Below are 16157 nucleotides of genomic sequence, written 5' to 3' on the forward strand. Positions count from 1 at the left end.
ACTCTACCTCACTTTTTCTGAATGTCAGAAGTATAGATTTGGAGGGATCCTCTTCTCTTGTGTTTTCACCCCCTTCCATGGACCAGGGTTTGATAGAGGGGCCCTCATGGGTTGGTTAACTCTCAATATGAAGGGATATAGTGAACTTTTTTGCCCAGTTAAATGGCTTTAACTAAATTAAATCAGTCTGTAACTACATTATACGTCTTGAAATGGACCATTAAAGGATTCTTAGAAAAAAAAAAAGCTGGAATGGAAGACAATATGCAAATACTTTAAAAATACTGCTTCTCACTCATATCCACTTAAGAATGCAACTGTTGTGTGTGAATCATTGGACACCTTATACAGGAAGAATACAGTAGTGATCTTTCAAACTACCTATAAACTCAAGATTAAACAAGTATCAAGGTTATTGCTAGAGTTTAGATCTGGAATGATACCCAAAGGTCCATGTGTTAATGGTTTGGTCTCCAGCTTAGTTCCCACTATTAGGAGATAATGAAACTTGTAAGAGGTGGAACATAGTAGAGGATCTTAGGTCACTGGGGGCATGCCCTCTGAAGTCATTGTAGGACCCTAGTCCCTTCTTTTTTATTTTTCAATCCACAGTACTCTTGCATACTCTTAAGACTTAACTCTGTCCCCAGCCCTTTTTATTTTCAGACAGGGTCTTACCAAGTTGTGGATCCTGGCCTTGAACTTGTGACCCACCTGTCTCAGTCTCCCAAGTAGCTGGGATTACAGGATTGTAACACCATGCTTGGCTAGGCTGCTACTATTTTGTGCATGCATGTAAATGGGTACTGGGGATGGAACCCAAGGGTCCTTTACCATTGAACTTCATCCCCAAACCTTTTTAAATTTTGATACAGGGTTTCCCTAGGTTGCCAAGGGTGGCCTTGAACTTGTGATCCTCCTGCCTCAGCCTCCTGAGTTATTGGGATTACAGAAGCATACTCTGAAACCAGTCCTTCCTCTTTTCTTTTTTGCATCCAAGCCATGAGGTGAGGAACTTGCTCCACCATGTACTCTCACCATCATGTGCTGTCTTGCCATAGACCCAAAAGCAAAGGAGCCAAATGATCATGGATGAAAATGAAAACTGTGAATCAAAATAAAATTTTTCTCTTCATAAATTAATTTGACAGGTATTTTGTTACAATAATGGAAAGCCAACTAACAAGTTATGAAATAAAAAAATGTTCAGAGAGTACATATCCAAGTGCAGAGTACACAGCATTTTGGTTCATTTTCTATGTATTCTGTCTTTGAGAGTGCTTCCCTGGGGTACAAGGTGCTGCCTATTTTCTCATCTAGGACTTCAGATTGGTCTATGATCTCACTTTGCTTTCCTTATCTCTGGAACACCTTGCTATAAGCAGAAGATAAAACATTCTGCCACCTTAGCTGAAATAACCCTCTTCTATGCAGGTTCCCATTCTACCATTAGATTACAGATTCTCAGAGAACAAGGACATTATCTTATTTGTCTTTTAGAATAGGAATGGCATAGAGAATAAGTTCAATGAAATTGAATAGAGGGTGAAAGTATGATGAACCCTCAATGAAAAGTGCTACATTGCTAGATGCCTGGAGAGGAAGAAATTCAGTCTTACCAACAAAAATTACCAATAAAATTGAATTTTCTAAAAAATAATGCTTAATTTGACAATGTATGCTAAATGTGTTATTTTACCATTAATTAGCAATTTTAAAAAATATTAAAATTCCAATTATTTAGAACAGACTCAGGAAATCAGGTATTTTGGTTAACTTACTAAGATGGTTAATGAAAAGGCAATTGCTATGGTTTGAATACAGTACACCTCCTCCAAAACTTGTGTTGAAATTTGGTACCCAATGTAATGGTTTTGAGAGGTGGAGGGATATTTAAAGAGGTATTTGGGTCATAAAGGTGGCACCCTCATGAATGGATTAATGCTGCTCTTAAAGGACTGGGTTATCCTTTTTTCTTTTTGCAGCACTGGTATTGAACTCAGCTTCAATATGCTAATAAATAAGTTCTCTACCACTGAACCACATCCTCACCCCTTTTAAATAATTTTTATTTTGAGACAGGGTCTTGCTAAGTTATCCAGGCTGGTTTTAAACTTGCCATTCCTCCTGAGATGCTGGGATTACACATATGTGTCAGTGGGCCTAGTAGTACTTGGTTAATTCTTGAGGGAGTAAGTTCTCACTCTTGTAGGACTGGATGAGTTACTTCAAGAGCAGGTTGTTATATAGTGAGACTGTGCCTTATACTTCTACCCTTTTGTTTTTCTACCATGTTATGACACAGTATGAGGCCTTCACTGGAAGTTGACCAGATGCTAGTGCCATGTTCTTGGGATTTCCCAGCTTCACGAGCCAAAATAAGCCTGTATTCATTATAAATTACTGAATCTTGAGTGTACTTTAATAAGAACAGAAAATGGACTAAGAGTAATAAGGGACTGTTGACCAATTTTGAAAATGTAAATAGAATACCATGCACTGATAACAAAACTATATTCTACACCATTTTTTTCCTGAGTCAGACAGTAGTCTATCACACGTTACTATGGTATAGTGAAAATTTCTAGCCAGAACTCTTCTTTTCACTGCTGGGGATTTAACACAGGGCCTCACTCTTTCTAAATATTCACTGTACAACTGAGCTACTCCCTCAACCCCAGAACTTCCTGAATAGTCAGATTTATATACAAAAGAAGATTACCAGTCCTAAATCTAAATGTAGAACTTAAATATTTTCAAGGTGGAGTCTTTCTGTGTTGCTCAGGTTGGCCTCAAATTCCTAGGCTTAAGTGGTCCTCCTGCCCCAGCCTCCTGTACAGTACCCACCCATGAGGGTACCACTGTACCTGGCTCAAAAATATTTTTTTTTCTTTTGGTACTGGTGACTGAACCCAAGCCCTTATACACAATAGGCAAGTGCTCTACCACTGAGCTACATCCCTAGTCCTTTTTATTTTATTTTTAAATTTTGAGACAGAGTCTTTGAGACAGAGTCTTACTAAGTTTGCCAGGCTAACCTTGCAATCTTCCTGCCTTGGCCTCCGGAGTACCTGGGATTATAGGCACCACCAAACCAGTCTGACTCAGGATTTTAAATTAATGAGGAAAGTGATCAGAAAGAGGTGAGGAGGCACAGGTAAAGGTGATGTTAAAGGGCTCAGGATATAGCTCAGTGGTAGAATGCTTGCCCAGCCTCAGCATATGTAAGACCCTGGCCCCAGCACTGCAAAAAAAGTAGGCATATTTAGTTGCAATCAAAATTCAGATTTTTGATGAATTTATTCTTCAGAGAGGACAAAAGTGGACACTGGCCAACTGAGCAATACCAAAGGGATGCTTGTGACCTGGGTTGGTGCTTGGTGAAAAGAGTCCTTGTTAACCCATCCCAGGAACAACTGGTGGTGTCTGTATCACTAACACTTTTGTAGTGGAGAAAAAATAATATCAACTCTCCAGGGTGTGACTTTTACACACATTTTATATTTGTGAGGTCTTAAAAAGGAAACTCCATAATGATATGAATAGCAAAGTACAATTCCCTAAAACTACTACCCTCCAAATGGTCAGTATATAAATCTCTATCCAGGTATCAATGTATAAAAAAAGGTGGAAAGACACCATAAAACTGCTGTGGTAACTTCAGGAGAGGTATGTGAATGGTGTGGGGGTAGAGGATGCCCATTATGGCTTGTTCTGTATACTACTATATTGTTTGAATTTTTGCCACAAAAATGCATTCATGTAGTACTTGTACCTAAAACCTAGTTTATAATATGTCTTGTATTTTTGGATGAAAAAAAAAAAAACAAAAAAGTAATTAAATTTTGTGAAATTTCTCAAAGAGCTGGAGCATATCACCCCCTGTGGCCTCAGATTCACCCCATGAAAGCTGCTCTCAATGAAAGCAAAACCCCAAAAAGGTCACTCCATTAATCATGACATTTAGAGTAACGAGAAAGGAGCCACCTCTCTTATTTTCTGGAACACAAAAATTCAACACCAAAATATTATTAAATCAAGTTAGTATTATCAGTAAAAATATGCTCTATTTCCCATTATTTATGGAGCCCTATCCTTTTCTTTCTTACCAATTACATTCCCTATCATTTCCAAAATATACAAACTGTTTTCAATCAACAGATTTCTTTATTACAGTGTGCAGCATGCTTGTTACTGCCTCTTTTCTATATTGAATCCTTGATTGGACAAGCATTTTGAATTTAACACGGACTATGATTGCACATATCAAACAAATTAAAGCTGCCAATCTCTTTTTGGAGACCATCCTTTATATACACTACCACTGAAGAGCACCCTAAGTGTATTTGCTTAGGAAAAATGGGGCATGAGTGAAGAAATGATTGCCGTCAGACTCTGCCATGTTATGTAGCTGCTCTTATGAACATGCGCTCAGATTATTGTTGTCCTTTAAAATGTATTTTCTAACTCTGATGTCAAAATCATCCATGTAGCTTTTACAACATTAAGCGTTCTTCATAATGATGTTTTAAAAAGATCTGATAAACCCAAAGGGTAAAACAGAGATAAGATAATATGAAGATAAGGCATAAGGCTGCCTTAAAGAGTTTTTAGAATATATTTGCTTTTGAATGACAGGGGTGGGGAAGGAGCAGTGATATTTTTCCTGTATCCCCCACTAGAAAATGAGAATATATCTCAGGCATATTTATAGCAGTTGTCTGCTAAGGAACTTTAAAAGACTTTCCATTGTGTGGCACTGGAAAGAAGTCATGTTTCATTACTAGACAGGGACAGCATTCAAGGGTTAGTCTAGTAAGTCAAACTAAAATGTTTTCAAAAAGTTGAAGAAAGATGCAGTCTTTGCCTGTGGTTAAGGTACAGTTACTAGTTTTTCAAAGGAGAACTATAAGGAACAAATACATAGTAATAAATACTAAAACATTATCTCAATTGTCAAAACAACCCTCAGTTAGACATTACTAAATACAGGGCTTTTGCCATCTTATGAACTACTTGAGATGGTTTCAGAAACTTTCCTTATTTGAACCTGTCAACTAGAGGTGACAATATCTGAAGCAAGAAGACTCTTAAGGAAAGAATTTCAGATTCAACTTTGGAAATGATGAGTAAAGATGCAAAAACATATAGGAGAAAAAGAAAACTCCTTGGAATCAGTCTTTGTGCTCTGTTCAATATTATAAAAGCAAAAGCACTAATTTCCACAAAATAGCTGAACTTTTTGTGAGCTTAGCCACAGAACCTGGCTTTATGACTTGCCAAGAACTAAAAATATGGGAGGAAGTAATGTTGCTGAGGCCAGGCAGCTTTATTGGTTTTATCCATTCATTCACTGTCATCCACTATGAGATACTGTTAGGCTCAGTGCTTAGCATCACAAGGATGAAAAATCAATTAGTTCTGGCTCCAAGAAACTCAAACTTGGTGGAAGAGAGATGCATGGAGAAGAAAAACATGTAATAAAACACACAAAGAGTTGTGTGGAGGTGTCTGTTGACCCAGAGGACCAGAAGAAGGTTCCATGGAAGGAGCCACATTTGGGCTGAGGGACCATGAATAGAGGTAGACAGGTGAGTTTGGAGAAAACCACAAGTTTAACATAGGAAAGAAAACATACTGACCCTCCATTTATCAAGCTTGTCTTGTTATCCCATGTCAACATTTTCAAATAACAGGTATGCTTTCAGTGTGTGGTACATAAGTCTAGCATATACTGATCTGTACATACAGCACATGGATTCCAAAGGGTTGGGTATCCAGTCAGATGTACGCAGGCTCCATTGAGAGGTACTGGAAATTGAACCTAGGGATGCTTTAACACTAAGTTGCTGAGGCTGGTCTTAAGCTTGCAATCTTCCTGTCTCACCTCCTGAATCAATGGGATTACACTTGTGCACCAGCACATTGGCTTCATGGAGAATTTTAAGGTAGTGAATCCTTCCTTCCGTATACCAACCTAATATGAGGGGAATCACAAGGCTAGGTTCATTCCACTACTGAAATTTACTCACTGATGTCCTTATAGATGATTTGTTTTGATGGTCTAAACAGTATACCAATGTAGGATTTAGAAACAGAAAAGTGTATTACTGTCTTTATGGGAATTTCACTGGGACTCTGTATGGGCAATATGTGAAACAGCGACAAGGACTCAGAGTATAAGCATCAGGAATTAATTAAGATGAAATAAAAAGGGTCCTACTGTGCCCAGCACAAAGTAGGTACATGGCTAAGGAAGGCTACAAATGTTCTTTTTTTTTTTTTTTTTTTTTTTTTTTTTTGAGAAAAAGGAAAAAGAAGGTTTATTGCTTTGCTAGTAAAGAAGAAACACAAGGGACTCCTGCCCCAGAGGCTGTGATTCTGCTATATTAACTGTCAATGGGATTATGAGATTTGAATCATATTCTATCCCCCTAATCTGTGAGGAGTTACTCAGAATTAGTCTACGTAAATGTGACTGGCATAAAGCACCTTTCAAAATGCAAGTATTTATTAATACTGTCCACAAATTGAAGACACAGATTCTATAATACCATGTTGTGAAAAGTCCTAAGGATTTATTTGATGTCAACTATCTAATTTGAATACTTCTTGTGTGCCTACTCTATGCAAGGAAGTAAGCTACAGTAAGATACATAAATGCTAGGATGACATTTATATAATTAAAGAATTCTAGGATGTGTATAATAATACCGGAATTCAGGTAGAGAATTACTCTAGTTTCTTAAACATTTTTATTTGAAATTTAATAACTAATTTTTGGAGGTACTGGGAATTAAAACCACGGTGCTCTACCACTGAGCAATATCCCCTAGTCCTCTATTTTTTTTTTTAATTTTGAGAGAGGGTCTCACTAAGTTGCTGATGCTGGCCTTGAACTTGTGATCCTCCTGCTCCAGCCTGCTGAGCAGCTGGAATTATAGGTGTGTGCCACCATATCTGACTTTAATAGCTACAATTGACTTTGTGAATTTTCTGGGATGTTCAATTACTTACATGGTGTCAACTTATTAACATGTATGAAGTGGCACATAACTATTTCCATTTTGGTGGTGGAATTAATTATAAGACATTTACTAGTGGGAGGTCTGTAAACTGGTGGATCATTAATAGAATCTAGCTAGAAGGTATGTCTGTCTGTCTAGCTAATGATGTTTGACTTTTAAAAAATTATGAATGTCTTTAGGTAGGGCTTGTACTCCCCAGTTCTTCACCACTCAGTAATTCCTCTGATCTGACACCTAACATTTGACCCCTGGATGTTTACAACTCCTGAATTAGATCATAATGCAAAAAAAACTTTTAATCAGCATGTAGGGAGTATGCTAATAGTAGCACAAATTTCCCCAAATATTAAGTCTTTCAGTTTGTGAAGGCTGTAGTAATTTGAAAATGACTTCTACATTGCCAAAACAGGTTGCAAAGGAGTTACAGTTTGGGGGGATATTCAGTATAATTTATTTTTAGGTAGTTAGAGATGGGATTTTCCTGACATAGTACATCATCTTCCTTTTGTTTTTAAGGAATTTTTAGAAAGGTTCTACAGATTATTTATATGATTAAAAATAACAGTTCCATATATTATAGACTTATCATTATATATCAAATAAGTTACATCTATTGGATTTCAACTATGTACATACAGTACTTTATTTATTTATGTACTAACTCTAGGAAAGACAGGCATTATTCAAGTACTACCAAATTATTCCTGATTCTGCAACAACTCTTTGATGAAAGGTGAAAAATAATTCTTATACCTATTTTAAGGTTGGAAAACTCGTGTCACAGCAGTCTGTTGAAGGGTTAAGAGAGATACTACAACAGAAACTCAGGTTTTCTGGCGCCCAAACCTATGGGTTCTCTACCAACTATAACTTTTGAAAGAGGGTTTGACAAAGATGAGACATGGAGTCTTTTAAGAGAATCACTTGTAATCCTGTGTGACTGGTCAGAACCATGACTGAGATAGGGGCTCTGCCTACATCACCATGAATTGGAATCCAACATGCCAGTTTCTCGCATATTAATGTTGCCTATATTTTGTTGAAGGTCATCGAAGTTAAAGTTTTATTTTATGGTAGGGATTGAATGAAGGGAGTTTTATATGCTAAGAAACCATTCTACCACTGGACTTCACCCCCAGCCCTCAAGATTCACTCTTATGAGGATAATCTTTTGAACTGAATGCCTTTTACCTTAGACATTTCATTAAAATGTTTGTTATTAATCCTTTCTACATGCATGCTATTGGGTCAGTTTTTAATACAAAATGATTATTTTAAATATACACAGGGGCTGGGGTTGCAGCTCAGTGGTAGAGTGCTTGCCTAGCATGTGTGAGGCACTAGGTTCAATCTTAATCATCACATATAAATAAATAAATAAATAAATAAATAAATAAATAAATAAATAAATAAATAAATAAATAAAATAAAGGTATCATATCCATCTACAACTAAAAATATAGAAAGATAAATATACACAGATCCTACAAGTCCTTAATGAAACACAAATTCAAGGAACTAAGATGTCTGGAAATTATTGTTATTATATTATTCAACAGGATAGGTTGGCCTTATGTCATTGAAGAAAGCCAGTAAGTTAAAATTGTTCTTATAGAGTAGTGAGATTTCCTGGGGTTACCATTATATATATTCAAACTTAAAACTATTAATAACATAGAAGGAAATATAATCGTACATACTTTTAAAATAATTATACTCATCTCACAAGCCATATGAAAAGTTTTGAATAGATAACCAGCCTGCGTTAGTAATAAGTGCAAAGGCTCGGCATTCATGAACTGTCTTATTCATTTACAGCATATTATACAAGGAAATGCAATAGTGAAGGGCTCAAGAATACGACTTCTGCATCTCACAGCACTGGCTAGAAGGTCTGGATGTGCCATTTGTCAGGTAAGTTGCTCAACTTCTAGCCTCAGTTTCCTCTCCTCTAATAACAAGCATAGCACTGATCTCATAGTTTTACCTCTTTAAGGTTAAATGAAATGAACAAAAAGTATTTACTGTGATGCCTAGTAGTAAACACTCAATAAAATATTAGCTATAGTTATTAGCTATTAATTCCTTACCTATTTATAATAAAGATTTAAGCTGTTCTGTAATCAAAAGAAATTTGTACAAGTTAATATGATATGTTTAATAGTATTTATAATCATAATCATTATTGTGCTATATTGTAATTAGGCACAAATGGTAAACTGTTGGTATAATTGATTATAATTAGTACAGTTAAATTTTTTTGTTTTAGTTTTTCCCTTCTTTGTTCTTGATCTAACGTGATCAATATTATTACCAACTCTTTCCCCTCAATTACTGGTTTTGTGATTTTGATCACATCACCATCCCCTTTAATATTTCCTTTTCCTCTGTGAAATGGTAAGAAGATCCATTTCATCATTAAACATAGTAAAATATAGTAAAGTATGAAAAGTAAATATAATATATATATATATAAAGATGTAGTAAAACGTAAAGATAACATACAGAGACACATAGCAGAGTGCCTGACACATAACTGATCAATAAATGACAGCTGTCAGCGGTAGCAGCATTATAGTTTGTCATGACAAACAATACAATGCTCTTCCCTGACAGAACCTCATGGCCATATTTTCAAAAACTTTTAAATCTAGTAATACACTTTGAGAGGCATGAAGGTGGGTAAGACTTTAGAATAGCAGTCTCCATCTGCCACTGGGATCAATGCCTAGGTCCTATCCTAAAGAGTCAGAATTAACTGGCCTGAGCATTTGGGATTTTTTAAGGTGCCCATGTTAGGGTTTACTGGGCACTGGAGGAAGAGAACCTTTGCTGAAGGGTCAGTTATGCACAGGTAAAACCCAGGGATGGCCAGGAGGAGCCTTAGTGAATCCTGCTCCCTTGGCATAAGAGAAAGTGGAAAGAAGGTCTATTCTCACTTCTTCCAGGTCCCTGAAAAAGAAAGAAGCCAAGTGTGCTTTTAGGGTTGGCCTTAAGGACAGTTTTGTGTCTGTGTGATTTTAGGAACAAGAGGAAAGTATCCCTGCTGCAAAAATAACCCATCACCTACTTGGTAATGTCTGAACATTTCCTCGACATAAAACAAAGCAAGTGACAATACATATTAACCTTGGAAAGAATAATTGCATCACAAGTGAAATCTTTTCATTTGTTGAAATGTGCAAATAGAAGGTATACTCTTTATTTTTGAGGTTGAGAGGAGGCAGATAGCGGGAGGGATATGGAACACCTAAGGGATGCCTCTCAAACAAGATGAGGAAAAACAGTAGAAACTAAACTAAGCAAACCAAAGACCAGTACCCCCAAGTTTATAGTTTGGCCATGGGAGGAGAGAAAGGAGTCATGCAAGAATGCATGTTTATGGAAGCCCTAGATGCAAGGAACTGCTAGCCAAAAGCATCCAGCAAGCATCTCCTCTGAGTACATGGTGATATTATGTCACAGGTCTCAGAACACACACACAAAAAAAAAAAAACCAGTGAGGTCCCCTGAGAGGAAAAAGCAACATGCTAACAGGTCTCAAATTCTGGTTCAACATCTGAGACAAAGTAACAACAGTATTTCAGTATCTGAAAATAAGTTTTGTTTTGCCTAGGTTGTGGAAATCACAGGACTACATACATATCAAACTGTGCCAGTTATGATACAACCCAGCAACTTTCCCCCTTGGTAAATAGATATGTTCTCTAAGTTTGTTGGCCATACTAAACACATGTTGATGGACAAGTAAAACATATTATAGAAACTCAAAATACTGTTAGGATACAGCTGTTCAATTTTCTTTAATATTTCAGAACTCGTTTTGGGGGGGTATTTAATCCAACATCCTCCTGTTTGTTTCCCTTCCAAAGAAAGATTATCTTATAAGCATCAATCTTTCAGAGTAGTTTCTTATCTAACCTCTCTGACACAGTCAACACACTGAGGTTTCCTTTCTCAGTGGGTTTACCCACCATCAGTTCTAGGTATAGGCTAGGTCATCACAGCCACTTTGGTCTGTCTCCTCAGAACACCCACTTATATATCTGACCTACTAATAAGAGGTGCACAGCCCAGAACATAATATTCAACAGCAGTATTAGGGATATAGCTGTCCTTCATGCTTTATGTGTTTGTGTAAAACTTACTAAGCATGAGCATAAAATTGTGTTTGTAGTGCTGGGGGTAGTCATGTGTGTGCTAGGCAAGTGTTCTATTGAACTCACCTCTAGCCTTTACTACTACAGGGAACTTTCTGGTATGTTCACCTCTACTTCAATCTATTTATAGTGTATCAGTTGTTTAACAGCTCCTGAAATATTTGAAGGTAAAGGTGTCAAAGAGATGTTAGACAGTCATCAGATCAGAGGTTGAAGTTGGCAACTTGTCACTTGAATCCAGCTGAATACTTTGGATAGTACAGTATTTCAAAAGTTTTTTATTTTTATTTTTTGAGGGGCTGGGAATGGAACTCAGGGCATCATGTATAACAGATAAGCACTCTACCACTGAGTTACACCCCCAGTCCTGTTTCAAAAGTTTTTGAGACTGAATACCTTTAGGAAAGGCATGGCATACTATGCTAACCTTAAACTTTACCTCAAAGGACTTCCAAAGTTTTTTTAATTCAGGCAATTTGCTTTTTAGCAAGATAATTCTGCTAAATAAAAATTCTGATAATTTAAAGGTGATATGGATACTTAGACACTGCATGGTTCAGTAGAAATATAATGCAAGTCATTTTTAGATTTGTTTTGTTGTTGTTGATACTGAGGATTACCACTGAGCCACATATATCCCCAGCACTTTTTATTTTGAGACAGGGTCTTGCTAAGTTGCTGAGGCTGGCCTTGAACTTGTGAACAATCCTCCTGATTTAGCCTCCTGAGTTGCTATTGATTACAGGTGTGCACCACCATGCCCAACTTGTCATTTTCAAAAAAAAAAAAAAAAAAACTAAAATAAAACAGGTAAATTTTAATGTTTCACTTAGTGAAATTCATTTATAATATTACCTGTTCAGCATGTAATAAATATTAATGACACTTCTAATACATCTTATTTAAACTAGCCCCATTTTCAGTGCTCAATAGGCTCATGTGGCTACAGCAATGGACAGAGCAGGTCTAAGAGTAGAAAGGGAGGGCAAAAGAAATAGCTGGTGTGGAGAGCAGAATACAATGACTTCAGTTTGGGAAATGTTGATTTTGAATCATGTTCATGGTACATCTAAGTGATCCAGGAGATCATTAAGTCATCAAGTCTGAGTGTAAATCTGAAAGATGAATGGACTAGTAGAGTCAGATTTGCAGTTTGGTACGTAGGGTACTGATGAGATCATCCACAAAGAATGAGCAGAGAGGGAAAAGAATGGACGGGAAACTGGAGAAACCAGGTTTTCAGTATACATGGCCTCCCCACCAATTAAAAAGGTAACACACTGGTTTTCTTTAAAAAAATTTTTTTAGTTGTAGATATATGGTGCTGAAGATCAAACCCAGTGCCTCACATGTGCCAGGCAACTGATGTACCGCTGAGTTACAACCCCAGACCCTAACACTTTTTTTTAGGAAAGAAACTTTAAGTACTTCAGTACATTTCCTGCCAATCATTTTTTAAACTGATGTGTATGAATGTATGCATGTTACTACAGGTGAAAGTATACTGATTATACAGATTTGTAACCTGCTTTTCTTACTTAATCCATACTGTAACATTTCCCTGTGTTTTATACATGTTCTGTAAAAGTGAGTTGTAATGCTTTCATAATATTCTATGATACAGAGGAAGCATAATTTTTCAAATTATAGTAACAGGGATTAATGTCAAGATAAATTGTAGTCTACACTTATAATTATGTAAGTAAATCATTTTAAGAATGGAAAACAAAAGGGGTAGAGAGGTCAATATTAAAATAAAAACTGGCAAGATTCCACTGGGTAGTTTTGGTAACTAGGAAGTTGCTGGTGATCTGGTGTGGGCAACAGAGCTGTCAAGTGAACTAAAAGCTGGAAAAGTGAAGAGCATATATTCAGCTTTTTCACAAGAATCTTAGATGTCAAGGAGATATGGAACAGGAAGTAAACTAGAAGGAAAAATAGAATTAAGGAAAAACTTTTATAAGTTTTAAAATGGTCAAGCCTCTGAGTATCTCTCAAGTGACTGTTTTATCCTCTTGAAATGATGATTTCAAATCTCACCTCTTCCATGAAATCCTTCCCCAGTAGCTCAAGCTCTATTGGATCTCCTCTTCCTATAAACAGATTTGAATTCATACATTGAATTTTCTAATACACCACTTAGGTGGTTGTCAACTGGGATCATTTGGAGACATTATTTGGACATCACAACTGGGTGGTGAGTGGTGCTACTGAACATCCTGCAATACGCAGAAGAGCCCCTATGACAAAGAATTAGCCTGTCCAAATTGTCAATAATGCCAAAGATTAGTTATCCTGTACTATTTGGAATTCAAGTCACCTCTTCTCACCAGAATCTAGGACTACTATGGTACCTTCTAAATGCTCCCCTGCTACTCTTCTTATTCTAATATAATGTGGCAGCCAGAGCAACCTTTGAAAATAGATCAGATCACATCACATCCCTTCTTTGCTTAGGATCTTCAATGGCTTCCCAGTGCACTTAGCTTCTCCACTGCCATTTCCTACAGGTAACAACTCTCCTGAATTTGTGTGTCCTGCCTATGTACTTATTTTTACTATGTACTTGTTTACATAAATAATACATAGACACCACTTTAATGTTGTTTATAACATTTATATAGATCATATGTAGTACTTTTCTACTTACAAGTTGTTTACCTAAGGTACTATGATAAACATACCAGTATACTCATTTGTACAAATCTCTAATGGTTTGGTATGCAGGGGTCTGTTTCTAGGGCATATGACTAGAAGTGAAATTGCTGGGTTCTTGTGTTTGCACACCTTCAACTTTGTTAGATATTGCCACATTTCTTTTTTGGGGTACTCAGGATTGAGCCCAGGGGTGCTTAACCACTGAGAAACATCCCCAGCCCTTTTTATTTTTATTTTTTTTAATTTTGAGACAGGGTCTTACCAACTTACTTAGGACCTCACTAAGTTGCTGAGGATGGCTTTGAACCTGCAATTCTCCTGCCTCAGCCTCCCAAGCAGCTGAGATTACAGGTGTGTGCCATTGTGCCTGGCTAGATATTGACACATTTCTTACACCGAATTACTCCCATCAACAAATGTAAAAGAATTGTCATGTTCTTACCCAGTATTTTCCAGTGTTTATTAAGCAAAACAAAAATTTGAACCAGCAATTAAATATTGGATAATTTCACAGGACCATCCACATTTTTTATTCTTTGATTAAAAAAAATCAGAGTGTTTGGCAAAACAGAGCCTATGTTTTCTGTACGAAAAAAGCAACTGCCTCTTCATGTGATCCTGCCTATTCCTATTTTTCTTATACCTGGTCTGTTTCATCAGCTTTCCTGCCCAGTGCTAAAGGGATTTGACTTGTTGACCTCTGAATTAGGTCATGCCACACTATTAAAATGTTGAACCATTTTAAGCAACAGCCTTCAGTGTGGCACGTAGGTGTCGCTGAGTCCCAAAGTCTGGGAGCTGACAACACCCACGGGCAATGACCAGATGCAGTTGGATTCTGTCTCACCATCCCACCAAAATCTGACCTATTCTTCATCAGCTCACTTCTTTATCCACAATCCCTCAGTACTATTAATTCTAGTTCATGGCTACCATGTGCTTCTTCCATGTTTTTTGGTCTTTTATAGACATTTCTAGGCAACCAGAACTCTGGACTCCAGAGTCACGTGGCTACTTCTGCTGCCTGAGGCACTTTTCCACATGGCTCACTGCTGTTTCATGGTAGTACTCTTACTACACCAATTAGAGGGCTCAGACTGGATCACGTTTACACTTACTTTTTATTTCTCAGTGGCTAAGTGCATAACAGGTGTTCAATAAATATTGTGTAAATTAGTTCAGGAGACAGAGGTCTTGAATTTTTACCTATTAACCAATTAACTCCCACGTTTTCAATTCTGCTAACATTGCAATAAAATTGATACAGGTGCATTAAAATAGGTTTGAAATCATAATCTAGAGCTTATTATAGAATTTGTCATTAATAGTATTAATGAACATTATCGCTAATCTTTCATCCATTACTTTTCTCAAAAGAACAGAACTCTAAAAACATAAGTATTTATCTCAAAATTACCCTAAGTGGTACATTTATTGCTCAATTTAAGTTTTTTTTGGGCTCCATAAATGGGATGATGAGACCTAATGGGTTAACCAAAGACAAAAGAGAAAGAACAATCGCCAAAATTCTGTTCTGGTATTTCCCAAACTATGTCCTACAACCATATAAATATGAAAAGAACTGGGTTAAAATAAAGTTTTCTCTATTGCAGGACATCTTTTAGTCTTAAATATGATAATACACATTGAAAACAATGAAGGAAAGAGAATGTGGCATTTTCTAAACTTCTCGAGTCAGGGAACTTTGTTCCCCCCAGGAGTACTAGTGGCACTACTATCACACAGAACATAGTCCCAAAATACTGTTCTTTAAAAGGATTCTTAGACTTTTACTGTCCTTCCTTGGGTTATAGCTTGTAAAAAAAAGAAAGTTACAAAAAGTAATTTGTCCAATAGGGAGAAGGGTAGATACAAAGAACATTTATTTTATTTTTTGCCATTCAGGAATTTCAATAATAAAGTTTTCTAAGCTGGTTTTAGGTATTTCTTGTTCTTAAAAGCTGAAAAAAAATCACAAATTGGTCAAAGTTAAAAAAAAAAGTAACAAAACCCCCCAAATCTACACATCTCCAAACAAACCCTAAACTGCAAACAGCAGATCAAAATGACCAAGTCTCTACCATCAAACCCAAAATAAAAGGCAACTCTGCAGCTGAGTTCTGAAAATAGCTGAGTTCTTATAAAGTTCAAGGCATCTTGTCTCCCTGAGTATGGTGATAACTTTCATGTGATGGAGTTATGAACAGTGAGGGCTGCCTAATGCAACCTACGTTCCTGAGTTACCAACAGAGCTAAAGACATTTCATATCATAAAAACTGTACAGTGGGACAAATGGTTGCATCTGATTGT

The 16157-nt window shown here is 36.7% G+C and overlaps 1 protein-coding gene and 1 long non-coding RNA gene across 2 annotated transcripts in view; one reads left to right on the forward strand and one right to left on the reverse strand.

The window, feature by feature from the left end:
* LOC306650738 overlaps positions 1–10506 on the forward strand; it is a 34033-nt gene extending 23527 nt beyond the window's left edge. Inside the window, exon 2 of the long non-coding RNA XR_013760998.1 lies at positions 8847–10506. This is a non-coding gene — a long non-coding RNA (uncharacterized lncRNA). The remainder of the gene's footprint in view (positions 1–8846) is intronic.
* The window catches only part of POLA1 (DNA polymerase alpha 1, catalytic subunit), a 288381-nt gene that overhangs the window by 23832 nt on the left and 248392 nt on the right, over positions 1–16157 (reverse strand). The gene's annotated exons all lie outside the window — the stretch shown is intronic.

The sequence above is a fragment of the Sciurus vulgaris genome (genome assembly GCF_902686455.1).
Source record: "Sciurus vulgaris genome assembly, chromosome: X".
Lineage (NCBI taxonomy): Eukaryota > Metazoa > Chordata > Mammalia > Rodentia > Sciuridae > Sciurus > Sciurus vulgaris.